We start from the raw sequence: 27,465 nt of genomic DNA, 5'->3' as shown, positions 1-27,465 counted from the left end.
GTGTAGGTGCAGTTGTGATGGAGGAAATGTAGGTTGACAGGGCTGCACACAGCAAGATCCCAGTAATAGCAAGGATACCAGGAAAAACTTGACAACAGCAGCCATGGGATCCTTTATGCCAAGCATCATCATACAGAAGTGCTGAGAAAATGGGGAGGCGGCAAGGCGAAGACAGTCTTACTGTCTGAGGAGTCCCGAGGACGAGGGCAATGTACTGAGGTCGTTGGTTCAAACCCTGCCATGGCAGTAACTGAAATGGAATTAGTGGCAACCACGTTGAATGTTGTGAAAACTCATTTGGTTCACTAGTACCCTTTAACTGCTATTCTTAGCTGGTCACTTGCCTCCTGCTTGTGACTTGATACCCACAGCGATGGGTGCCTGCTCTCTGGGGTGGCTTAGCAAGGCACCCAGTTACATCAAAATTTGACAAAACCTAAAGAAAAGAATAGACCACTGTATGGTCAAAACAACGAACCCTGGACTGTTTCTGGGTCTCCCTATCTGGATCAAAACCATTCTGCCTATACTTGCAGAGGGCCGAGCAGGACTTGATTTGTTCTTTCAACACGTCAGAGCAAAGCATTAATGTCTGTGATTGGTACTGAGGTAAAATGGGGCTGGTTTTCTGGCAGTTCCTTGAAAATAGAACGGCACAAAATTTCAGTCCCTTGTCCAACTCAAGATAGCTACTGTACTTAACCCCTTAGAAGTGTAAGTTTTGTAATTGATACCACAGAATCCCTACGGTACTGATAGAGGCTATTCAGCCCATCAGGTCAGCACCAACTCTTTGCAGAGTATCGCACCTGCCTTATCCCTGTAACCCAGCATTTACGAAGCCTGCTCATCTCTGGACACGACAGTCAATTTGGCCCCCACACCTCAGGAAGGACATACTAGCCCTGGAGCGTGTCCAGCGGAGATTCACACGGATCATCCCTGGAATGGTAGGTTTAACATATGGTGAACGGCTCAGGATCCTGGGATTGTGCTCATTAGAGTTTAGAAGTTTGGGGGGAGATCTGATAGAAACTTACAAGATAATGTGTGGTTTAGAAGGGGTGGACGCTAGGAAGTTGTTTCCGTTAGGTGGGGAGACTAGGACCGGTGGGCACAGCCTTAAACTTAGAGGGGGTAAAATTAAAACTGAAATGAGACGACATTTCTTCAGCCAGAGAGTGGTGGGCTTGTGGAATTCATTGCCACGGAGTGCAGTGGAGGCCAGGACGTTGGATGCCTTCAAGGCAGAGATCGACAAATTCTTGATCTCAGAAGGAATCAAGGGCTACGGGGAAAGTGCAGGGAAGTGGAGGTGAAATGCCCATCAGCCATGATTTAAATGGCGGAGTGGACTTGATGGGTCGAATGGCCTTACTTCCACTCCTATGTCTTATGGTCTTACGGTCTTAATTTACCATGGCCAATCTGCCCGACCTGCAACATCTTTGGACTGTGGGAGGAAGCTGGGGCACCTAGAGGAAGCCCACGCAGACAAAGGGCAGAATGTGCAAACTCCACACAGACATTTGCCAGAGGTTAGAATTGAACTGGGTCCCTGGTGCTGTGAGGCAGCAGTGCGAACCACTGAGCCACTGTGCCATATTAATAGTGATGTCAAACAGATAGCCACATTTGTCTAAAACTGGAGTCTGTGGCTGGTGTACACACTGGGAACTGAGTTAGGATCCAATGAGCCAGTGCTCCTTAAACATCTTGCCACTGTGACCCATTTTGAGGCCTAAAACATCTTGCATCCCCTCTGTGAGGCATGTATGGGTGCGGGGTCATTGGGGGAAGTTGTGAGTTGTTGGGTGGCCTGTGAGAACAGGAAACTGTTAGAATAGGCACACAGTTGATAGAACATGGTCAGAACTTTGTGAATATCATTCCTACCTCAGAACCTGTGGCCTCAACATTTCAGATCATTTTGGGAAAGATCACATGGAGTGCTGCGCTACAGCTGCAGCACTGAGTTTCTGCCACTAGTTGTCCTCAGTGAGCAACGGGAAGTCAGAAATCTTTTACAATGATGGAAGCCAATGAACATGTTCCAATGTCTTCCATAGAGCCAGCCGGTTTCGAAGGAAAAAAAAACATGCCTAGCCCTCAGAAATCTTTCAAAGTAACTCTTACAGTAGATCATCTTACAGTACAATGACAATTCGTAGACAAAGCTGGTGGCTACCCATGCACAGAAAGATCCCACAAATAGGGAATGGAGTGATTTAACATTTACATAGATTTTTACAGCATAGAAACTAACTATTCAGCTGATGTGGTCCATTTTGGTGCATTTGGTTGATGCTTATTTCAGATGGGGAGGATAGGATGCTAGTTGAAACAGAACAGTGGTGAAAACCACCAAATATATGCAATTAGATTATTCATTGGTCCACATAAAGTAAACCATTGCTGCTGTAATTCTGATTTGGAATTACTTGGCATGGCATTGGCAGTCTTAGAATCTCTAAAACAATAGTTCATGTGATGGATAATGTCATACATTTTCAGTATGGAACCAATTCCCTACTATCAACCCATATTCTACCTGACCTAGGAGTGCTTGATATTGGTACAAGATGCAAGGTCTGGAAAGCCTTTCCTTTTCTCAGCTGAGACATCCTGGCATATAGAAAACATGATAATTTCTGGGAAATGTTGCCAAGTACGCTGTCAATTTGAAACTTCCCTCCTGAAGAAATACATTCTTAAGCAACACTTATGCAAGTTTGCTATTAGTTTTAATTGTTCTATTCAGAAATATGCTTCATGCTGGCAGAAAGGCTATTTCATTTTAAAGGGTGACTTCTCTTGCAGCCAGATTTGCTGACAACAACATCATTGTCCTTGACTTCAGATCAACCACAACTTCACTTTTGTTGGAATTTCCTAGAATCATAGAATCCCTACAAGATTCTGCCGAGTGAATCTGCACCGACTTTCCAAAGAGCATCCCACCCAATTCATCCTATCCCCATAACCCTGCATTTCCCATGGCTAGCCCACACACCCCTGGACACTATGTGCAACGTAGAATAGCCAGTCCACCTAACCTGCACATCTTGTGGAAGGAAATTGGAGCACCTGGAGGAAATCCACACAGACATTTCATTTCAAATAAAGCAGCATTATATTTTTAAATAAACAAAAATGTACCTACTGCAGGGTTTGGGATGACACTCTAATACGTGACAACTCCCACGAACTAAAGTTGCCTGAAAAAAAATCATCTGTCCATGTTTGCCATTGTTCCTTTAAGAGGTGAGTCCACTCTTCTCTGGCAGGCTATTAAAATTCTGTTTTTTTTTTAATGAAGCAGCTTTTTATCACTCTTTCTCCCCAGCACTCGATTGGAAAAGAGCTCTCTACAGCTAATTGACTTGAGGAGTTGTTGATAAGAATGGTCATATTTGCGACTGCCGTCACTTAATCTAATTACAAATTGAAGCTTCTCCTTTCATGACAAATAAAATGTGCAGCTCTCCCTCTTTCTCCCCCCCCGTCCCCCCACCTTTCTAAACACCACTCTTTTCTTCCGGCTTTTAAATGCCAAGAATAATTATAGTTTTGCAGACGTAGCGGGGAGGACAGATTTGGGAAGAAACATAGAATTATGTGTACCCAACCTTGGAGCCTGATGTTTTTCGACTCGGCTCACTCGTGACCTTAAACAGATGTCTGAATAAATGCTCTCTGATGAAGGGTCTCGGCCCGAAACGTCAGCTTTTGTGCTCCTGAGATGCTGCTTGGCCTGCTGTGTTCATCCAGCCTCACATTTTGTGATCTTGGATTCTCCAGCATCTGCAGTTCCCATTATCACTATGAATAAATGCTGATCTCCCACCTCAGTAGTTCTTTTAAAGAGTGTTGCAGAATTGGTGTTTTGTAGTAATGGGGATAATTTTAACAGCCAGGTTTGACTGATGGTCTGCAAACAAATTCTTGCACTTGAAAGGACACCATCTGATGGAAATTAAATACTTTGCAGTGGTGCCTATAAGCTCTACCAGCCTGTTAAAGACTTTGTGGGATACTGGAGTGCAACACTGCTTTTGTATAATGGCTGTGCCTACACTGCACTGCTAGATGCATATTGACTAAAAAACCTCAAATCATGGCTAACTTGCTGCCTTTCCTTGTCTGACATATGCACTGGTGTAGGCCAATCAGCTTTTCTGTTTGTTATTACAGAGATTCCAGCGCAGACAGGCAGTGTACCTTTAAAACAGTTACTTGACATCATGTGTAACACTCTTGCATAAAGATACCCACCTCACCTTCAGTCAAGCTCTCAGACAATTAGGTCAGTCTGGCATGTTCAGTCAGCTACGTGCATGTAATTTGTAGTAACATCAATAAGCACTGAAACCAGACTATGAGTACGAGATGCTATAGCAGTGTAAATAGTTAGTGTTGTTAATGAACTTCAAGACATCTGTCTCAAGGAGTACCCAGTCTTTGTGGTATATGTTATGTGAGCTAACATATAGGACAGCACTCAGACCATATCATATCTAGAAGACACATCATTCTAAAGCTGGTGCTATTATGCAGTTAGATTAAGGTTGATTGGCCTTAAATCCCAAGGCAGCAGATGGTGAAATTTTAATTCAATAAAATCTGGAGATAAAAAAGAGACTAATGGCAGCAATCAAATTATTGCTAATTGTCATGAAAATTCAGCTGGTTTGCCAGTGTCCTTTAGGATACGACATCTGCTGTCTTTACCTGGACTGGCTTACATGTGACTCCAGACCCATTGCAATATGGTTCACTCTTGACTGCCCCCTGAAATGGCTCGGCAAGCCAGTCAAACTACTACAAAGCCCATACAAAGGGACTAAAGTAGATTGACTGGTCAGCGTCAAACCAATGGTAAACCTAACCCCCCCTGACGCTGCAAAGCCTTCCTTATTAACATCTGCACCAAAATAGGGAGAGCTGTTCCACAAACGAGGCAATCAACAACCTGTCATTCTCATGCTCACTGAGTCATAGCGGACAGACAATAACCCAGACACCACCATTACCACCCTGGGTGTGCCCGGTCCAACAGGACAGACCTGACAGAGATGGTAGCACAGAAACTACAGCCAAGAAGCAATTACCCTGCGAGTCCCTGGTTTTGATTCTAGCCCATATGAAGTCTGATGGCGTCAAATCAAACATGAGCAAGGAAACATCCCACTGATTACTCCCGACAGCCACTCCTCACCCTTTCTCCACAGCTGCTCCATGTTGAACATCACTTGGAGGTGGCATTGAGGGTGTTAAAGGCACACAGGGCTCTCTGGGTGAGGGACTTCACTACTAACTCTGCTCTGGACTGTTTCATTAAGTACCCTACTGATCGAATTGGTCAAGTCTGAAAGGATGAGCCTGCTTGACTGGATCTGTGGCAGGTGCTGAAAGAACCAACAAGAGGGAAAAATCTATTTGATCTTGTTCTCACCAAGAGGTGTCTGTCCCTGACTGTATTGGTGAGAGAGACCACTGCACAGTCTTTGCGGAGACAAAGTCTTGTTTTGGCTTTGAGTGTACCCTCCATTTTGTCATGTGGCACCAACACCATGGTAGATGGGACAGGCTTCAAACACATCTAGCAGCTCAAGACTGGGCATTCCAAAAGGGCATCAGCTTAAGACTGGGCATTCAGAAGGGGCATCAACAGCAGCGGAATTTTACTCTTACATAATCACATCCAGACATATCCCCCACTCTACCCTTACCATCAAACTAGGGCAACAACCCTTCTTCCGTGAAAAGGGCAGGAGGACATGCTAGAAGCAATGCCAGACATACCTAAAAATGAGGTGTCAACCTGGTGAAGCCACAACATGGGACTACTTGCATGCCATTCAGTGATAGACAGAGCTGAGGTCAGCCCAGAAACAAATCAGCTCTAAGCCCTGCTTTCCCAGCACATCCAAACAGCTGACAGCAAACTGGGGCCACTGTCTTGATTAGTATAACCCCGACAATACTTGAGCAGTGTGACTCCAGCCCAGCTAAAACAACCCATTTGATTGGTACCCCATCCACCAACTTCAGCAGTCATGCCCTCCAACCACAGGATGGACAGTGACAGCTACCATGTGGAAAAAGCAGTGAAATACTATCTATAACTCCATTGACAGTACCTTCCAAATCTGCGACCTCTCCCAGCTCGAAGGATTGGGCCAGTAGATACATAGGATCACCACCACCTGCAGGTTCCCCTCCGAGTCACACATGATCCTGACTCAGAAATATTTATCATTATTCCTTCACTGTCAACTGGGGCAAAATCCTGGAAATTCCTTTCATGTGGCGTTTCTACATTTCAGAACATGCAGTGATTCAAAAAATGCTTCTCACTACCTTCGCTGGTAGTCAAAGGTGATTATCGATGAACAATCAATGTTAATGTAGCCAGAGATTCCCAGGTCCCGTGAATGAATTTTAAAATAATAGATTTCCTAACTTGATTCTGTATTCCTTACTACCCTTACCTAAATAAATAAACTCAGATTTGAGATTTTCAGTTGATCCTCACATTTAACAGCTTTTTGAGGGGGTTTGAGTTGGTGGGGGTGAGGTCCCAATTTCAGGATTCAACTCTGCAGTGGGTGAAGAAATGCTTTCTGACATCAGCCTGAACAGCCTAGCTCTAAGTTTAACATTATATTCCCTTATTTCAGACTGTATGACCAGAAAAAAATAGTTTCTCTTCATATACCTCATCAAATCATTTTAAGCAGATCAATTTGTAAACTCCCTAATCTTTTAAATTTGGGAATTAAGCCAAGTTTTTGCAGCCTGCCCCACACTTTAACTCTTGTAGTCCCAATATCATTGTGCAGACAAAAACATCCCAAATACCCTCTGATAATCTGGAATTGTTAAGCAAAGCTGAGAGAAAAATATTGACCTACACTGTATTCATACTTGGGCACTGCTACTGAATTTCTTGAAATAATACCATGAAATATTCAATCCAATGTTGAGTTTGAAATTGACTGATTCCTGGGATGACAGGATTGTTGTATGAAGAGAGTCAAGATCAATTTGAACTGTATTCAGTGCTGTTCAGCAGATTGCGGGTGGGGGGGGAGGGGTGTGTCCGAAACACCTATAAAATTCTAACTGGAATAGGCAGAGTAAACCCAAGAAAGGATATTTCTGAGGAGGGGGGAGTTCAGAACCAGGAATGATAATGTAAAGATATGGGTAGGCCATTTGGGACTTAGATGAGGAGAGATTCCTTCACGCAGAGAGTGGTGAGCCTGTGGAATTCACTGCCAAAGAAATCAGCTGGGGCCAATACGTTGAATATTTTCAAGAAGGAGACAAGCATAGTTCCTGCAGTGAAAGGGATGAAACAGTATAGTTAAAAGAGGGAACAGGGTACTTGAGTTGGATGACCAGCACGATCATAATGGCAGAGCTGGCTTCAAAGGGCTGAATGGCCTACTCCTATTCCTATTTTTTTGTGTTTCAATCCAGAAAGGGTATGATAGAACAAAAACAAAGATGCTGGAAAAGCTCAGCAGGTCTGGCAGCATCTGCAAAGGGAAAAACAGAGTTAATGTTTCGGGTCCAGTGACCATTCCTCAGAACTCTTCAGGTTTTTTTAATATGGGAGTATGATAGAATTGGTTTTTGCCAGCTCAGTCTCATCATGGCCTTCTCAATGTTTCATCGTACAGGAAAGATTTCCTGACTCCTGTGTAGAATTATGTTGAATTTACAGCACAGAAACAGGCCATTCTGCTCAACTAGGGTAAGCTGCTATTTATACTTCGTATGAGTCCTCATACCTTCCTCATCTTCACTTTATCAGCACGTCCTTCTGCTCCTTTTTTATTCATGTACTTGTCTAACTTCCATTGTAAGCCCACCATTGTTAGTCACCATCATCAGCTATCCCTGCATTTGAGGATGATGTCTACTCAGGATTGCAAATTTCTGCTGTGGGTCTTCATGTGGCTGAACTGTAATCAACATGGCTTAGAGTAGGATTTCCAACCTTCTCGGATTTCTCTGGAATTCCTTGAGGATTGAAGATTGTGAGAGAAAAATCCAGGGACGTTGAAAATGGTGTTTCTTTAAATACTTCAATTTCTTAATTAAACAAATTTTGGAAATAGAGGAAAACAGTCCAGTACTTGGACATCTTGTGTGATTATAGTCCAAGAATATGTTCAGTGGCAATTCCGGTTGACAGTCATGCGGTAAAAGATCTTTATCTTGGTCAAAGAAATTTCAATGTTTTGCAATGTGTTTTTGTAAAAAAATAACTCATGGGATGTTGGTGACAAAGTCGACATTTGCTGATCATTGTTTATTGAACTTGCGAAAGGGGCTGCCTTGCTGAATTGCTGGCAGTTTGTGCAGTGAAAGTGCTCTCAGTGATGCTGATAGATGGGGTGGTTTCCGAACTCATTGCAAAACATGCATTTACAATGCAATTTCTACACATGGAGCTCTGAAACCAGCTGGAACTCACTGATGTCAGGCCCAGCGAGCTCAGGACCCTCAATGTCAGTTTCATCCTATTGCAGCTCAAGGAGCGTGTAACCTTGAAATCAGAGCTAGGCTGTTCCAGACGTACTTCTTGAACAAAGGTTGCTGAAAGCATTGGAAAGCTCTTCTTCTCAAAACCTATCGAGGGTGGGAGATCAATCCTTTTTGTCTGTTTGAGTTTGGAATGCATATTTATTGTTCATCCCTATCTGCGCTTGAGAAAAAGGTCATGAACTGCCTTCTTGAACGTCTGCTTTTGATGGGGTGTAGGACATCACAGTGTTGTCAGGGAGGGAGTTTGAAGGATCTGACTCAGCAGCAAAGAAGCAGCGATATAGTTCCAAGAACATATAGTGAGTGACTTTAAGGTGGTGCTCCCATGAGTCAGTTCTCCTTGTTTATCTAAATAGTAGTGATCACCAGTTTGGAAGGTGACTGAGATTTTATAAGAGTCTTGTTGAAGCAAGTTGGGCTTTTGGAGTTAAATCAGAGAACAGTCATGATGTAATTGAACAGTGGAAGAAGTTCAAGGACTGAATGGCCTCCTGTTCTTATTTTCTGGACAGATAAAACAGAGCATGTGCACACACAACTCAACTTTCCTGTATATGACTGACCGCCTCAGTCAAAAGGTTGAAAATTAAGTGTGAAGTAAAAGTGCCATTATAATTCACACAAAACCAAAGCAATCAATTTGTACGATTAAGCACCAACTTCCCTGTTTGAGTGCAATTGTTCCTTCTCTTCATTGTTGAACTTTGATTGCATTTTTCAATTTTTTAAAATGACCTTTGTTTTGCTTTGTTCTTTAACTAAATGAGACATTAGATTTTCATCCCAAGTACAGAAAAACCTCATGCATAGATTGTTATGTGGCCTATTTTCAACCAGCTATTGTTTCAAATCTGGCCTTGCAACTGTTCCAGGCTGTCAGAAATCTAATGACTTTGATGTAGTATTTTATTCAGGAAAGCTGCTGCTGTTTCTAAGACTCAAGGAGCCTAAAGGTTTACTGTGACTTAAATAGACCTGGCAACAGCAACACAGCAATGTCACATGCTGACTATCAGTTGTCACCCTTCTATTGACAAGTGTTTTTGTTTCCCATTGTAATTAGTTCCGTTCAATGCAATGTGTTTTCCTAGCAAGCTCAATGACGAGGTGAAGATCTCTGCCCTTAGAGTCCTGGATGATTGTCAAATAAACAGATATTCTGATCTGTCTTTATGAGAGCAGATTTTTCTTTAACTCTTGATTTATTTCTGTTTTGTTAAATCAACAAACTTCTGGTTTGGCAACATTTTTTGTTTCTCTCCGAGTGTGAATGTTATTGATAAGTGGACCAAAATGATGCTTTCCAGGATTAAGTAAATGCAGTCAAGTGTCTGGATGATCCTAAGGGCTAATCTTTAGGAACCTATCAGCAGAGCTGCTAAAACTGGCACGAACTAACAGATTCTGTACACTTCACATTCACTTGTCATCTGTAATCAAAGTTGCATTTGTCTCGTGCCTTTGCCATAGCTACCAAGCCCCAAGGCATGTCAGAGGAGCAGAATCAAACAGGGAGCCATACTGAGTGAAAGAAAGTGTTTGAGAAGTATCTTATAGGAGGAGACAGGGATAAAGAGGTCTCTGGAATGAATTCCAAACCTCAGGTTGGAAATGGCTAAATGCTTGACCAGCAATGGGTCAAAGGAGTAAGGCTTGCACACAAGGCCTGAGTTGTAGGAGATCAGAGATCTGCTTGTTTAAGAGGAGGTTGTAGAAGTAGTGTCCTCATCAACTGACCAAATGCAGCTTTGCAGAATACCACACTGCCTACATGAAAATCTGTTGGATGTACTTCTTCTACATATCTAAAGCCAGTAATCAACAGTAACAATGCATTTAGCTGTAGCTGCTCTTGTATGCTAAATGCTGATTTCTAATATGTGCTCATTTATCAGAGTGTGGCTGGAAGATATTTTGATTTGTCTCATGTAAAGTTTGAAGATCAGGTCCTCCTCACTGATAATTCAGTTCGTAGAATCCCCACAGAATGGAAGCAGACCATGCGACCCATTGAGCTCACACTGACCTTCCAAAGAGTATCCCACCCAAACCCAACCCCCTGTCACCGTAACCCTGCATTTCCCATGGTTAACCCACCCAGCTTGCGCATCCCTGGGCACTATGGACAATTTAGCATGGCCAATCCACCTAACCTGCACTTGTTTGAACTGTGGAGAAAACCAAAGCACCTGGAGGAAACCTACACAGACAGAGGGAGAACGTGCAAACTGCACACAGACACTCATCTGCGAACCTGGGTCTCTGGCACTTGAGGCCTAACCACTGAGTCACCATACTGCCCCTTCCGCTGTATATCAGAAACCCAATTTTTCTCCTTTATCTCATTGGTTCTACATTGCTACAGGCCAAAAAGCATTCTCATTTCCTTTGCCATTTTCACAAGTTTCTTCCAGAGAGGTGGAAGGACTGTTCACACACAATAGCCAATGGCCTCAATCCAGTTTTTAGATGGCCCACTGGTCAGTGTTGAATCTTTTCAGAATGCCGTCTTTGCATCTGTATATTCTGTTGGTGCAGAACCAATTTTGACAACAGAAAATGGGGTCTTGTTTGCTTCCAAATGTTTTGTGGCTATTTTGTGCTGGAGAATTGTGATAATAGCTGTATATTTGTCTTGGACTTCACCTCAATCCAAGCTGACCCAAAGCCCTGTTTGAGATTCTGTGAAATTCCAGCACTGACAGATTTAATGCAAAGAACGGCACAGATCCATAACCATCGGCTTAACGGAGCTTTCATCAACTTAAGTTCAGAAGACTATTTTTAACTTCTCTCTAATCTGTCTATATTGCAGTATAATTTTTTTTCTAATGTTTCTACTGTAAAAATGCACTTGTATCCAAACAATGCAACATTGTTTTCCATTACCACTTAATGAATATATGGCAGAGATCCTGAAAGCTTGCAATCACGTCATTGTTATTATATTTTCGTTATATGAGGAATCCGATATTGTGCTCGATTTTTCATCTCCCTTTTGTCGTGATTCTATTCTGTATTGCAAACCATTATCTTCAAACCCAAAACAAACTACGCTTCCTGGCCACAGATTCCTTTTCCTGGCGTCTGTCAGAGGCTGGAGCCTGTTTGCGCACTCGGTGGTGTCATATGTGACTCTGAGATGAGCTTCCAATCACTTATCCACAACGTAGAGTCAGACGTGCCCAATTCCCCCTTTGTAACATCATTTGATTTTGCCCCTCTGAGCTCTTTCCTACCACCAACATCAGATCCAACCCACTCCTTTTTTGAGCCTCTGTTTGATTTAAACCTGTATAATTTTTTTTTAATTCTCCACCGCATCCCAAAACCAGTTCAGTTCGTCCCCTCCCCCCACTGCACGACACAACCAGTCCAGCTCTTCCTCTCCACCCACTGCATCCCAAAACCAGTCCAGCCCGTCTCTGCCTCCCTCAACTTTTGGGATGCAGTGGGTGAAGGGGAAGAGCTGGGCTGGTTGTGTGGTGCAGTGGGGGGAGGGGACGAACTGGGCCCAGTTCGTCCCCTCCACCGACTGCACCACACCCATCCCTTCCTCCCACCCCAAGCCACACCTCCATCTCCAACCTACTTACCTCATCCCACTTCCTTGACCTGTCTGTCTTCCCTGGACTGACCTATCCCCTCCCTACCTCCCCACCTATACTCTCCTCTCCACTTATTTTCTTTTCTCTCCATCTTCGGTGTGCCACCCCCTCTCTCCCTATTTATTCCAGAACCCTCACCCCATCCCCCTCTCTGATGAAGGGTCTAGGCCCAAAGCGTCAGCTTTTGTGCTCCTGAGATGCTGCTGGGCCTGCTGTGTTCATCCAGTCTCACATTTTATGATCTTGGATTCTCCAACATCTGCAGTTCCCATTATCACTTGACTTTGTGAACTGGCTGTGGTATGAGACCAACTCTAGTTGAAGAGATGCATTTCATAGGCATAGAGATATAAAGATCGCAGGAGATTTGTCTTGACATGGTCGGGGAAGAAAATCCATTGAGATAGACTTTACTAGTCCTGGTGGATTAGGAAACTATAAAAATTGAGGGAAGTACCTGGAGAGGGCCACTTGAAGCTGCTAGAATGTAAAACATGGAAATACAAATCCATTGTAGGGTTGGAGCTACTGCATATGGTTTACAATGTGCATGGAATGTGCAATGTGTGGGTAAGTTTAAAAGGCAAATGATCCTTTTTGTAGTTCAAAATCTAAGTTGTCTTTCATAATAATGCTTAATCAATGGTGTTTTGGTCATCTGTTGCAGTACAGGTTTTAAAATAAGTTTCAGTAGTGTTACTGTTTTTAACTATTAAATGGAATTCTGACTTTCTTTTTGAATGTCATTGAGCTCAACAGTTAACATAATGCAATCAAAATTTGTGTTTTCATGGGCAAAACAAGGTTACATTGTTGCTTGCAGTAGTTTGCTGTTTTCTACTTTACAGTGGTGACTACAATTCAGAAAGTATTTCATTGGCTTTGATTGCTTTGAGATGCCCTGAACTTGTGAAAAGCATTGCACTAATGCAGTTTTTCTTTAAGACTGTTCCAATTAGTCTCTCAGGATGGTTGGATGACAAAAGGTTGTTGAATACTGATTCAAGGTAGTGGAACTCTAAGTCTGGGAGTGGGAAATAATGGAATCATAACTGCCTAGATTTTTTCCCCTTTTTGCTTTCTTTCTTCTCATGGGGAAATAAAGCACCCTATCCCCTGCAGTGCCCACTCTTTTGGTCCATTTTTTAAATAGAAATTATGATTGACCTACTTTTCTAATCAAACTGTTCAGAACTGCCTAACTTTCTAATGCTAGAGATAAACAGCTGACAATGATACACAAAATATGCTTTTCTTTTCCCATATTCAAAGTTCTTCACCTTGCTCAGATTTAAACAAGCTGGATGATCTGCAGTTCTGAATAAAGTTGCTGTGATAGGTACATTAGTATGATATAAAGCCCATAAATGCAAAATTAGTAGAGGGTTAGCGCAGAGCAGTCAACATCTCAGCAATGCCAACAGAGGCATTCATGACCAGCAACAGAAGCATCCACTGGAAACCTATTTAAACACAGAGAGCAGGATTCACCTTTTTAAGAGCTGCAAAGATCCAAATGGGTGATGTGAACGAGTGAATATCATTCTTAACAATTCTCATGTGTTGGCTTTTACAGGATGTTTTAATCTTTCAGCTCTGGGTCAGATTGTTTTGCAACAATGCTTGTTATGAGAGCAAATTGGCCAATTAAAGCTGAATTAATGCAAAAATGTTTACGCATTCTGAATTGATGTTTGAAATAATTCGTGTATTAAAAATGAACTGTACTCATTAGAGCGCACTCCAAACGTGAAATAATAAGCAGGAACCGTCCATTGTGCAGTGAGAGCTGCTGATTGTGGCTGCGTGTTGGAGCTTTTAAGGTTGAAAACTGCCCTTTGCTTCACCTTTAATAATAAAAAGTGAGGCTGGATGAACACAGCAGACCCAGCAGCATCTCAGGATGCTGCTTGGGCCTGCTGTGTTCATCCAGCCTCACATTTTATTATCTTGGATTCTCCAGCATCTGCAGTTCCCATTATCACTTTGCTTCACCTGCTGGTCTATTTTAGACATGACTGGCAGAACACTCCAAAGACATGAGCCCCTGGCATTGCCTTCAATGTTCCAAGTGTCTTTCATGGAAACCCGTGGCTCCTTCATGATTGAAAATCAGTAAGTAAGTGGTCTCTCAGTGCATGCTGGAAACAACAGACTGGCATCAGGAAATGACGACAAAAGCTTTTGGTTTGTCGCAAACTCCTAAATGGCATCCTGATATCTGTCAGGCAAGCCACCACGCTAGTCTGCATTTGTTGTATTTTCTGCACTGAACAACATTTCCACACAAGATGGTTGACATAAGCAGTAGGAACTGCAGATGGTGGAGAATCTGAGATAACAAGGTGTAGAGCTGGATGAACACTGCAGGCCAAGCAGCATCATAGGAGCAGGAGACCTGATGTTTCGGGCCTAGGCCCTTCTTCAGAAATTTCTGAAGAGGGGCCTAGGCCCAAAACGTCAGCTTCCCTGCTCCTATGATGCTGCTTGGCCTGCTGTGTTCATCCAACTCTATACCTTGTTATCTCTGGCTGAGATAGGAACAGGAACTGGACCTCAGCCTGTTACTCAAACTCTTCAAGTGCCTGAAACCACTGCACTGCTTGTAGGAGGGAGTAGCAGTGTTGTGTCTGGGCTCTTGCCTGGGGCTCACCCACTCCCATCTGTTTTCTTTCACTTTTTATTCTTTTTATTTCTGCTTTTTTTTCCTGGATTATCTTTTTGGCGTGTGAGTCACCCGGATTGACGTTGCAGTGAGCACGGGCCACGTGAAGACTGGCAGCTGCTTCCTGGCAGTCAGAAACCATGGCAATGGCATCAGGGATGTCCTCACGTGGGGCCAGCAGCTGCTGCGCATGCTTCAAGATGGCGGCACCGGCAAGTCAACACCTTGGGTGAAGGCAGCCAGAGCGAGGCTCTTGGCGAGGTGGTCGCCAGCAGAGCCAGGGACTCCTGGATGTGGTGGACCTAGAGTGGGAACTCCTGGCATCATCAAGGTGGCAGTGCGGGCAGGCACCGCTGATTGCAGGCCTGGAGCAGGGACCCCTGGTTATTGGCAAGGTGGCGACGGATTGCAATCGGGAATTCCCGTATGTGGGGCGATTATGTGTTGAGCACGGGACTTGGTGACAGTGATGTGAGCCCCGTGGCAAGGCTCCTGAAGAGTGGCGACACCTATGTTGGTGGACCTGGCACAGATGGTGCAAGACGGCGCAAGAGGGCTGGCAGTGCAGATGTCTTTGGTGAGCCGGCTCAGAGTCATCCTGGAGGCAGTGGAACAAAAACTTTCTTTTTATTCTCAGACCATCCATAATGGCACTGTATTGCGGAAACAGTTGGAGCTTTTCACTGTATCTTACCGTATTATTCACTGCAAGTGACAATAAATAATTCAATACAATTCACTGCGGGCAGCTAGAGGTGGGCTTTAAATATGGGTATAGCTACCATCACTGAAAACCCACCAATTAATAATGGACCAGGAGCTGTATGAAAATCTATCATGCTAGTACAGCTATAAAATACAAGACACAAACCGTTCAGTGTTGTTTTTTTTCTTCGCTTAATGTCCATCACTTCCATTAAATTCAGCGTTCAGTATAATACTGCAATTGTGCTTTCTGTGTTTGAATTTTCATTTGGAACGTTTTTGCATTTCTCACTGAAATTTCTTCACATGGCGCTTTCATCTTTTGGTGCTCTCTCTCTCTCTCTCTCTCTCTCTCTCTCCGAGTCTCTCCAGCAGTGTTAGCTGTTGCTTGTCCTTTGAATGCAGAAACTTGGTCATTTCTGCACAAACATGATGAAAAGGTTCTGTGTCTAAGGGGAAATCCATTGATACATCAGGATAGTTTCTGCAAGTTATTATCTCCTACCCTCAGAAGTGAAATTTATGAGATATATTGCCTGGTAGTTCAGGGGTTCAAATCCCACAGCAGGGGACGACATATAGAGTGCAACACTGCCTGAGGTATTGTAATTAAGATGAAACATTAACCCTCTCAGCTCGATGCAAAAAATCCCACATGTAATCATGGACATTCTTCTTGCTAATCTGGCTGGGATTTATTCCCACAATAAGTATCATGAAAGCAAACAAAAAAAAAACAGATTTTCTAGTCATTGTCATGTTACTGTGTGTGTGTTCTTATGTTTATTTTTATTCAGTTGTGGGACGTGGGCCATCACTATCTGGGTCAGCATTATTGCCCGTCCCTGGTTGCCCTTGGGAAGGTGGTGGTGAGCTGCCTTCTTGAACCATTGCAATCCGCGTGCTGTAGGTTGACCGACAATGCTGTTAGGGAGGGAATTCCAGTCTTTTGACCAAGCAACAGTGGAAAAAAAACAGTGATATATTTCCAAGTCAGGATGCTGAGTGGCTCGGCGGGGAACAGGCATGTGGTGGTGTTCCCATGTATTTGCTGTGCTTGTCCTAGGTGGAATTGGTAGTGGATTTGGAAGGTGCTGTCTGAGAGTCTTTGGTGAATTTCTGCAGTGCATCTTGTAGATAGTACAGAGTGCTGCTACTGAGTGTCAGTAGTCGTGGGAAAGGATATGGGACCAATCAAGCATGCTGCTTTGTCCTGGAAGGTGTCAAGTTTCTTGAATGTTGGAGCTGCAGCTGTCCAGGCGAGAAGGGTGTATTCCATCATATTCCTGACTTGTGTCTTGTCGATGATGCACAGGCTTTAGGGAGTCAAGAGGTAAATTATTCACCACAGTATTCCTCGCCTCTGATGTGCTCTTGTAGCCAATCTATTTGTGTGCCAAGCCTAGTTGAGTTTCTAGTCAATGGTAACCCCCAGGAGATAATGGGAACTGCAGATGCTGGAGAATCCAAGATAATAAAGTGTGAAGCTGGATGAACACAGCAGGCCAAGCAGCATCTCAGGAGCACAAAAACTGACGTTTCAGGTGTAGACCCTTCATCAGAGAGGGGGATGGGGAGAGGTTTCGGGAATGAATAGGGGGAGAGGGGGAGGCGGACCGAAGATGGAGAGAAAAGAAGATAGGTGGAGAGGAGAGTATAGGTGGGGAGGTAGGGAGGGGATCGGTCAGTCCAGGGAAGACGGACAGGTCAAGGAGGCGGGATGAGGTAGTAGGTAGGAAATGGAGGTGCGGCTTGAGGTAGGAGGAAGGGATGGGTGAGAGGAAGAACAGGTTAGGGAAGCGGAGACCGGCTGGACTGGTTTTGGGTTGCAGTGGGGGGAGGGGATGAGCTGGGCTGGTTTTGGGATGCGGTGGGGGAAGAGGAGATTTTGAAGCTGGTGAAGTCCACATTGATTCCATTGGGCTGCAGGGTTCCCAAGCGGAATATGAGTTGCTGTTACTACAACCTTGGGGTGGCATTATTGTGGCACTGCAGGAGGCCCATGATGGACATGTCATTCTAAAGAATGGGAGGGGGAGTTAAATTGGTTCGCGACTGGGAGGTGCAGTTGGTATACTGTATCCATTGTACCCTGTGTGGCTTCCTCTACATTGGGGAAACCAAGCGGAGGCTTGGGGACCGCTTTGCAGAACACCTCCGCTCGGTTCACAATAAACAACTGCAACTCCCAGTCGCGAACCATTTTAACTCCCCCTCCCGTTCCTCAGACGACATGTCCATCCTGGGCCTCCTGCAATGCCACAATGATACCACCCGAAGGTTGCAGGAACAGCAACTCGTATTCCGCTTGGGAACCCTGAAGCCCAATGGTATCAATGTGGACTTCACCAGCTTCAAAATCTCCCCTTCCCCCACTGCATCCCAAAACCAGCCCAGTTCGTCCCCTCCCCCCACTGCATCTCACAACCAGCCCAGCCTGTCTCTGCCTCCCTAACCTGTTCTTCCTCTCACCCATCCCTTCCTCCCACCTCAAGCCGCACCTCCATTTTCTGCCTACGAACCTCATCCCACCTCCTTGACCTGTGCGTCTTCCCTGAACTGACCTATCACCTCCCTACCTCCCCACCTATACTCTCCTCTCCACCTGTATTATTTTCTCTCCATCTTCGGTCCGCCTCCCCCTCTCCGCCTATGTATTCCAGAACCCTCTCCCCATCCCCCTCTCTGATGAAGGGCCTATGCCCGAAACGTCAGCTTTTGTGCTCCTGAGATGCTGCTTGGCCTGCTGTGTTCATCCAGCCCCACATTTTGTTGTCTTCCTTTCGGTTGTTGTTTGATTACGAAATATACATGGTGAAAGGATTACCACATAGCACATTTTGCAGCATACCACATTAGTGGCGCCGATACGGTCATCAATGTAACGGAGGAAGAGGTGGGGTTTAGGGCCAGTGTAGGTACGGAAGAGGGATCGTTCCATGTAACCTGCAAAGAGGCAGGCATAGCTTGGGCCCATGTGGATACCCTGGCCACCCACTTTGCCTGGAGGAGGTGGGAGGATTTAAAAGAGAAGTTTTAGTTTTCAAGGACCGCAACTACCCCCCACCCCCCCGCAGTGGTCGAAAACACCCTCGACCGGGTCACCCACATTTCCCACAACTCACCCCTCACACCCGCTCCCCGTAACAACAACCAAAACAGAGTCCTCCTCGCCCTCACGTACCACCCCACCAACCTTCGGATTCAATGCATCATCGCCGACACTTCTGCCATCTGCACTCTGACCCTACCACCGAAGACATTCTTTTCCCTCGCCACCCTTAGGTGACTCCCTTGTGCGCTCCACACTCCCCTCCAGCACCCCGTACACGCGGCACTTTTCCCTGCAACTGCAGGAAGTGCCTCACCTGTCTCAATACCTCCCCCCTCACCCCCATCCCAAGCGCCAAGAAGAAATTTCCACATCAAGCAGATGTTCACCTGCACATCTGCTAATGTGATATACTGTATTCGCTGTTCCCATTGTAGCCCCCTCTACATCGGGGAAACCAAGCGGAGGCTTCGGGACCTTTGCAAGTCACTAATGCACGAAAGAACTGCACCTACCAGTCGCGAACCGTTTCAACTCTCCCTCCCAATCCTCAGATTATATGTCCATCCTGGGTCTCCTGCAGTGCCACCAGAAGATTGCAGGAGCAGCACCTCATATTCCGCTTGGGAACCCTGCAGCTCAGTGGTATCAATGTGGACTTCACAAGCTTCAAAATCTCCCCTCCTGCTCCCGCAACCCAAAACCAACCCACCTATTCCATCCTGCCACCTCAAGCCCCACCCCCAGCTCCTACCTACTAGCCTCTTCCCGCCCCCTTGACCTGTTCGTCCTCTCTGGACTGCCCTGTCTGCTCCCTAACTTCCCACCTGCACTCCATCCCTGCTTCTTTGACCTGCCTGTCTCCTGTCCACCTATCTATTCCTTTATCCAACTTCTATCCGCCTCCCGCTCTCTCCCTATTTATTTCAGAACCCCCTGTCCCTCCTCCATTTCTGAAGAAGTGTCTAGGCCTGAAACGTCAGCCTTCCTATTGCTCTGATGCTGCTTGGCCGGCTGTTTTCGTCCAGCTGTACACCTTGTTACCTCAAAGAAAATTCCCCCATCCCCCTCTCTGATGAAGGGTCTAGGCCCGAAACGTCAGCTTTTGTGCTCCTGAGATGCTGCTTGGCCTGCTGTGTTCATCCAGCCTCACATTTTATTATCTTGGAATCTCCAGCATCTGCAGTTCCCATTATCTCTCAGTGGCCCTGACCAATTTTTCAATTCCTCTCACAAGGGAAGTACCAGAGGGTTGGAGAAGAGAATGTGGTTTCACTTATCAAGATAAATGCAAAACTATTCAATTCCAGTGGAGGTTTGAGATGCAGTGTTGATGTTTGTTCTATGTAGTAGCCTGGCCTTAACTTGTCCTGTGGTGAGATGTAATTTGAGGGGGATGCTGTGCTTTTTTTTCTCGTTTGGGTACGGTATGTGTTACTTGACCTTGTCAGCCTATTTTATAGAGTCATAGTCGTACAGCGTGGAAATGGGCCCTTAGGTCCAACATAATCCCAAACTAAACTAGTCCCAACTGCCTCTTCGTGGCCCATATCCCTCCAGCCTTGTCCTATTTATTAACCTCGATCAGGTCACCTTTCATCCCCCTTTGCTCCAGTGAAAAAAGTTCCAGCTGACCCAACCTTCCTTTATCACTGAAACCTTCCATGCTCAGCAACGATCTGGTAAATTTCTTCTGTGCCCACTCTTGCTTAAAAATATCCTTCCTATAATAGGGCAACTGTAAATTTGTACTGTAGAAATCTTCAAGACTAGAAAAACATAAAAGCAAACAAACCAGGAAATGAAGGGATCAAATTGTAGTTCAGGAAGTGGAAAAATGGAAGTGGCTTGAGTGCAGCATGTTCTGGACTAACATGCACTGTAGTTCTGAAAGGGCATTGCACCGGTGTGAGTGGAAAGTTGTAGATGAAATAGTGACTTGAATCTTCATATACGCTCTCTGTCCAATTGATGTTGGAAACTCCTTCATGTTTCTAATGACGAATCCCAGGGATCGCTGCTGTTGTCTCGCTGATAGCCAGCCTTCAAACTGTTTCAAAGAGGAAAAGAACAAAGAAAATTACAGCACAGGAACAGGCCCTTTGGCCCTCCAAGCTTGCGCCATTCCAGATCCTTTATGTAAACCTGTCACCTATTTTCCAAGGATCTGTTCCCTTTGCTCCCTGCCCATTCATGTTTCTGTCTAGATACATCTTAAATGACGCTATTGTGCCGCCTCGAACGCCTGCGTTGACAACGCGTTTCAGGCACCCACGACTCTCTGCATAAAGAACTTTCCACTCATATGCCTTAAACTTTTCCCCTCTCACCTTGAAATTGTGACGTCTAGTAATCCCCCCACTCTGAGATAGAAAGCTTCTTGCTATCCACGCTGCCTATACCTCTCATGATTTTGTCGACATCAATCAGGTCCCCCCCTTCAACCTCCGTGTTTCTCATGTAAATAATCCCAATCTACTCAACCTCTCTTCATAGCTAGTGCCCTCCAAACCAGGTAACATCCTGGTGAACCTCCTCTGCACCATCTCCAAAGTATTCACGTCCTATTGGTAATGTGGCGACCAGAACTGTACGCCGTATTCCAAATGTGAATCAAAGTCCTATAAAACTGCAACATGACGTGCCAACTCTTATACTTGATACCCCGTCTGATGAATGAAAGCATGCCGTATGCCTCCTTGACCACTCTATTGACCTGCGTTGCCACCGTCTGGGTGCAATGGACCTGAACACCCAGATCTCTCTGTGCATCAATTTTCCCCAGGGCTTTTCCATTTCCCGTAAAGTTCGCTCTTGAATTGGATCTTCCAAAATGCATCACCTCACATTTGCCCAGATTGAACTCCATCTGCCATTTCTCCACCTAACTCTCCAATCTGTCTATATTCTGCATTCTCCAACAGTCCCCTTCGCTATCCGCTACTATCTGTTTTGCATCGGTTTTGCACAAAACTAGATTTCTGTTCTATTTTTGCAAGTTAATTGTTTCAAATTAGTTGCTGTTCTTTGTAAATCACAATCATGAATGCACATCCAAGCAGTGGGGAGAGGGGGAGAATGGATTTGCGACGTCATGAAGTCAGAGATTTGTTATAATCCGCAAATATTGTCATTATAATTTTTAAAATTCACGAGCATGTCATTGATGTTGCTTTCTTGGGCTGCATTTGCTATCCATCCAGAATTGCTGTTGAGAGGGTTGTGGAGAATTGGCCTGTTGAATAGCTGCAATGCACGTGGTATGAATATATTAATGAACGACTGAGGACAGGAGATGAATTGCTTTTACTCAGTGGAAATGAAGTAACAGTCATACAGTTCCAGATCAGGATTCTGCTGATTTTGACAGGGAACATGCAGATTCTGGAGCTGCTGTTTAAATATTTTTGGGTGGTAGGGTTCACACAATTATCAGGTACTGTGGAAGGAGTTTGATGAATTGGTGCATTGTCTCATTGTAACTCCCCATCTCAAACAACAGTTCATTCTAGATCCATTGTTAATTGTAAATTTTCAGTTCGACCGAAAGGAAAAACAGCATTGAGGGATATGGACCAAAGGCAATATGGAGGTAGGCCACAATTAAGTTTTAATCTCATTGGATGGTAGAAAGTGTTTGAAGGGTTGAATGGCTGACTTGTTTTCCTATATCCTTACGTAAGAAGGGGGATCAATCAATGGGATGATTTGACTGCATTGCTGTCGTTTATCGATAGTGTTGTCGGAGTCGCACTCGTTCAGCTGAGTGAAGAGTATTTCATTGACACCCGGATTTGGAGTTTCTCGGCAGTGGACAGATGTTGAGAAGTCCAAAGTGAGTTACTTGCTGTAGAATCTATTGTCTCTGATCTACGGTTCCAGTCACATTGATGAACATAGATCCGAGAACACTTCAGCAGAGGAACAGGCCCTTTGGCATGCAATGTTGTGCCAAACATGATGCCAAATTTAGCTAAAGCCTTCTGAATGTCCTTGATTCATATCCCTACATTCCTTGTATATTCATGTACATATATAAAAGTGTCTTAAACGGCCCTATTGTATCTGCTTCCACAGCCACCCCGGCAGTGCTTTTCAGACTCCTACCACTCTCTGTATATAAGAATTGTCTCTGACATCTCCTTTGAACTTTCCCCCTCTCACCTTAAATACATGCCCCCAGTTTTAGACATTGCAAATCTGGGAGAAGGGTTACAAGTCAGAATCTGTCTATGCATGTCATAAATTTGTAAACCTCGATCAAGTCTTCCCTCAACGTCTGCAGAGAAAATAGTCTGAGTCTTTCCAGCCTCCCCTTTCTAGCTCAAGCCCTCAAATCCAGGCAACCTCTTTTGCACCCTATTCAAAACCTCCACGCCCTTCCTGTAACATGACGACCAGAATTGGATACAATTCGTAAGAGTGCAATACTTAAGGCCGAACCAAAGTGTTCTAAAGCTGGAACGTGACATCCTGATTCTTGTGCTCGATTCCTGAACTAATAAAGGCAAGCATGCCATGCGTCTTCTTTGCCACTCTATCAACTTGTGTGGCCCCGTTCGGGGAGCTATGAACTGAATCCCAAGATCCCTGTGTACACAAATGCTGCTCAGGGTCCTGCCATTAACTGTATATTTTTCCTGAACATTTAATTTCCCAAAGTGGAGCACTTCACACTTAATGGATTAAAATTCACTTGCCATTTCTGCAATGGATCTGTATCCTTCTGTATCCTTTTATGACTTTCTACCCTAACTACCACTCTACCAATCATTCTATCGTCTAAAAACTTACTGACCCATCCATCTATCTTGTCACCTCAGTCATTTTATATATATACCACAACAGCAGAGGTCCCAGTACAGATCCCTGCAGAACACAATAGTCCTGGATCTGCAGCCTAAAAAGCACGTTTCCACCACCACCCTCTGCCTTCTCTGGGCAAGCCAGTTGTGAATCCAAGCAGCTAAGTGACCACGGACCCCATGGATCTTCATCTTCTGGATGATCCTACGGTGAAGCGCCTTGTTTTAAGCCTTGCTAACATCCATGTCAACAATATCCACCACTCTATCTTCAATGATCACATTAGTTACCTCCTCAAAAAATTCAATCAATTTAGTAAGACAAGACATGACCTGCCCTGCACAAAGCCATGCTGACTGTCCCTAATTGGGCCATGCTGTTCCAAATACAGATAAATACAATCCCTAAGAATTCTGTCCAATAGCTTCCCAATGAACGATGAGAGACTCTCTAGTCTATAGTTTCCTGGATTGACCCTATTTACCTTCTTGAACAGAAGAAGAACATTTAGCAACTTGCTCGTCCTCAGTACATCTCCAGTGGTTACCAAGGATACAAAGATATCGCTGAATGCCCCGACAATCTCCTCTCTCACCTCGCTCAAAATCCTTGAGTAGATACCATTGGGTCCTGAGGACTTATCCACCTTAATGCTCTTTGTTGATCTCAAAATGCTGTTATCATATGAGCATGCTCCACACAAATCCCACTATCATCCACACCCTTCGCCTGAGTGAATAGTGATGCACAGTACTCATTTCGGATCTTGCCCATATCCTCTGCTTCCGTACACAAGTTCCCTCCTTTATCCTGAATGGTCCTACTTTCTCACTATTTATCCCCTTGTTTTTGATGTGTGCACAGAATGCCTTGGGATTTCCTTCAACCCTCCTTGCCAAGGTCATTTCATCGCTCTTTCTTTTTCTGCTTTTTCTTATGTCGGCCCTGTTCGATTTTAGTTTCCTAAACCTGACATATTTCTGTTTTTTTCCCTTTTGACGAACTTCACAACCTCCCCAATTATCCAAGGGTCTTTACCTCGCCATCCTTTCCTTCCTCCTTCCTGATCCTAAACTCATAAGCAGGCCTTTAAACAATTCCCATATGGCAAATGTGACAGCTCCTCCCAATTAACACACCCCAGCTCCTACCTAAAATTGATATAATTTACTCTCCCCCAAGGTCCTGACTTATCCTTCTTCATAGCAATCTTAAAATTTAAGGAGTTGTGATCACTATTTCCAAAATGCTTTCCCACCCTTCTCACCAGTTACCTGACCAGGACAAAGTCCAGCATGGCCCATCTTCTATCCATATACTGTGTCAAGAAACTCTCTTGGATAGACTTAACAAATTCAGCCTCATTTCAACTCTTGTTGTAAGGGAGTCCCAGTCAATACCGTGGAGGTTAAATTCACTGACTGTGACAACTGAGTTAGTGCATCGTTTCACAAGCTGCCTACATATTTGTTCCTCAGTGTGTCAGTGGCAACAGGGGAGCAGGCTATTAGTTTAATCTGATCAGAGTGATTGTGTCTATCTTATTTTTGAACGCTACCTCTATTGCCTCAGTGGGCAAGCCCTCCTGAATGTCCTTTCTCGGTGCAGATGTAACATTTCCCACAGGTTAGGAGTGCACCTCCTTCTTTTACCTTCCCCTCTATCTTGTCGAAAACAATGAAACCCTGGAACATTGAGCAACCAGTCCGGTCTCTGTCTCAACCAAGCCTCTGTAATGGCCTCAACATCAGAGTCCCATGTACTGATCCAGGCTCTAAGCTCATTTGCCTTACCTATAATACTCCTTGCAGTGAAAGAAACATACGTCAGCTTGTTTGTGCCATCATGTTCATGTACCTGTCTCTGACTGCCATTCTTTTCTGATTTGTTGGTCCTAACATGTACCTGCCATCAATTCATCGACTTGCTGACCTGCTGCTCTCGTTTCCAGCTGCCTGCCAGTCTTTAAATCATCCTAAGTAGCACTAGCAAACCTCCGTGTGAAGATATTTGTTCCCGTTCAGTTCAGGTGCAACCCATCCCTCTTACACAGGTCACCCCTTGCCGAAGAAGTGGACCCAGTTATCCATGAACTTGAAACCCTGGCCCCAGTACCAGCTCCTTAACCATGCATTCGTCTCACCTATCTTTCTATAATTTAGCTCACGAACATGTGACTTTGGTAGTAACCCAGTAACTATTACCCTCTAGGTCCTGCCTTTCAGCCTCTTTGCTAACTCCTTGTACACAGTCCACAGGATCACATCCCTCTTTCTACCTACGTCATTGGTACCAATGTGCACAATGGCCCCTGGCTGCTCACCCTCCCCCTTAAGAATTTGTTGCAACCACTCAGAGATGTCCTTGACCTTGGCACCAGGGAAGCAACACACAGCCCTGGTGTCTCAAATGTGGCTACAGACACTCTGCCCCCAACGAATGAATCTCCAACCACGATCACTCACTTGGATTTGCCTGACCCTGTTCCACAGCAGGGCGGTTTGTACCACGGACCTGGCTCCTGCTGATTAGATAACTGACCCGGTTTAGTTTTAGATCAGTGTTAACCTTGATTAAGTGGATAGCCAAGCACCTCAGTAGTTTACAATACAGGAGAATTAAATTCTTAAGCTCACGGATTCTGTGACAGTCAAAGAGAAGCAGTGAATTGTTCTAACCTCATTTCCAACACCTGGCGCATAGCCTTGCATGGCTTGGATAGCACTTGTACATTTAAAACAAAAATGTAAGGATGATGTTCAGGTAAGGACATGGAATTTTGTGATATGGTCATATTCTCTCTTGTTGGAGCTGATTGCTGCTTAGCACTTGTGTGGTGCAAATGTTACTTATCCTTTATCAGGCCCAGCCTGATCGTTGTCCAAGTCTCACTGTATTTTCTCATCGTTGACTTCACTGTTGGAAAAGTCATGAATTCTGCTGGATACCTGGACAATATTCAGTGAACATTCATGTCTCCACTTTGGTTCAAATGAAGACATGACTTCAACCAGTGCAGGTATCCAGTGAATGCCACTGACTCAACTTCCTATTCCTCTGCTTCACACCACATTCAATCAGAAGTTGCCTTGGTGGAAATGACAGATTGCACTTTCCTTCCTTTTCAAGCTCAGGATCTCTGATCATATTTGTGGTAAATCCTGAATGAGGTTATGAGAAGTGCGAGCCTGACGAAAAGTAAACTGAACCTCAGTGTGCAGCTGTTTGACAGCACTGTCATCCAGATGTTGCATTACTTTGCTGATGATTGAGAATACATTGAGGCCATAATTGGTCAGCACAATTTGTCTGCCGATTGCGTGATAGGTCATCTTTCTCTGAAATGTGAGTGTCGCAAGTGTTTAAAAATGTACTGAAAAACATTTACTGTTGGTGTGCTGACCTTGGGGCACATTGTTCCAATACAGTTTGTCGGATGCTGCCAGGTGCCATGGCATTTGCAGTATCCAGAACATTCAGTCTTGTCATTGCGTGAAATAACTTGAATTGTGTGTAAGTTAAGATCTGTGATGCCTCCTCAGGATGAGGGCAAGAAGATCATCCAGACTGATGCTCTGAATGGTTTCATCTGCCTCTTCACCTTTTGTTCGTAACATCTTGTAATAACTGCCATGTAGCCTGATGAGAAACTAAAGCTCATCTTGATTCATTTGCATTCGAAGGTGCCTATTTTTCCCAAACAAAAGGACCCATCACTGAGCGGGAAGTATGGAGAATGTTATGGACATCAGTGGTGAGACAATGGTGGATCTTGACCAGAAAACCATTGTTGTGTTGGTGAAATGCAAACAAAAATCTATATGATGTAAATTTTATTCTCAGCTAATCCCTTTCTCAAATGACAGATTGTGATGTTGGTAACTGGAAAGTCTCCATTGTTGGAGGACGAGAAGCCGTATCCAATTGAAGCAGCATAGGCTTTTGCGATGACTGTGGAAACCACTGCTTATGCCTTGCTTCAAGCATTGTCAAGGAATGATATTGACTATGCAACACCGATTGCGAGGTGGCTAACGATGCAACAGAACTATGGTGGTGGATTTCAC

The 27,465-nt window shown here is 44.5% G+C and overlaps 1 long non-coding RNA gene across 1 annotated transcript in view; it reads left to right on the top strand.

The window, feature by feature from the left end:
* LOC132209154 (uncharacterized) overlaps positions 1 to 27,465 on the top strand; it is a 251,703-nt gene extending 224,238 nt beyond the window's left edge. The window contains exons 7-8 of the long non-coding RNA XR_009445246.1: positions 22,131 to 22,184; positions 27,265 to 27,465. This is a non-coding gene — a long non-coding RNA (uncharacterized LOC132209154). The remainder of the gene's footprint in view (positions 1 to 22,130; positions 22,185 to 27,264) is intronic.

The sequence above is a fragment of the Stegostoma tigrinum genome, unplaced genomic scaffold, assembly GCF_030684315.1.
Source record: "Stegostoma tigrinum isolate sSteTig4 unplaced genomic scaffold, sSteTig4.hap1 scaffold_68, whole genome shotgun sequence".
Classification (NCBI taxonomy): domain Eukaryota; kingdom Metazoa; phylum Chordata; class Chondrichthyes; order Orectolobiformes; family Stegostomatidae; genus Stegostoma; species Stegostoma tigrinum.
The sequence above is the reverse complement of the archived record's forward strand: the minus strand, read 5'-3'. Positions and strand labels throughout refer to the sequence as shown.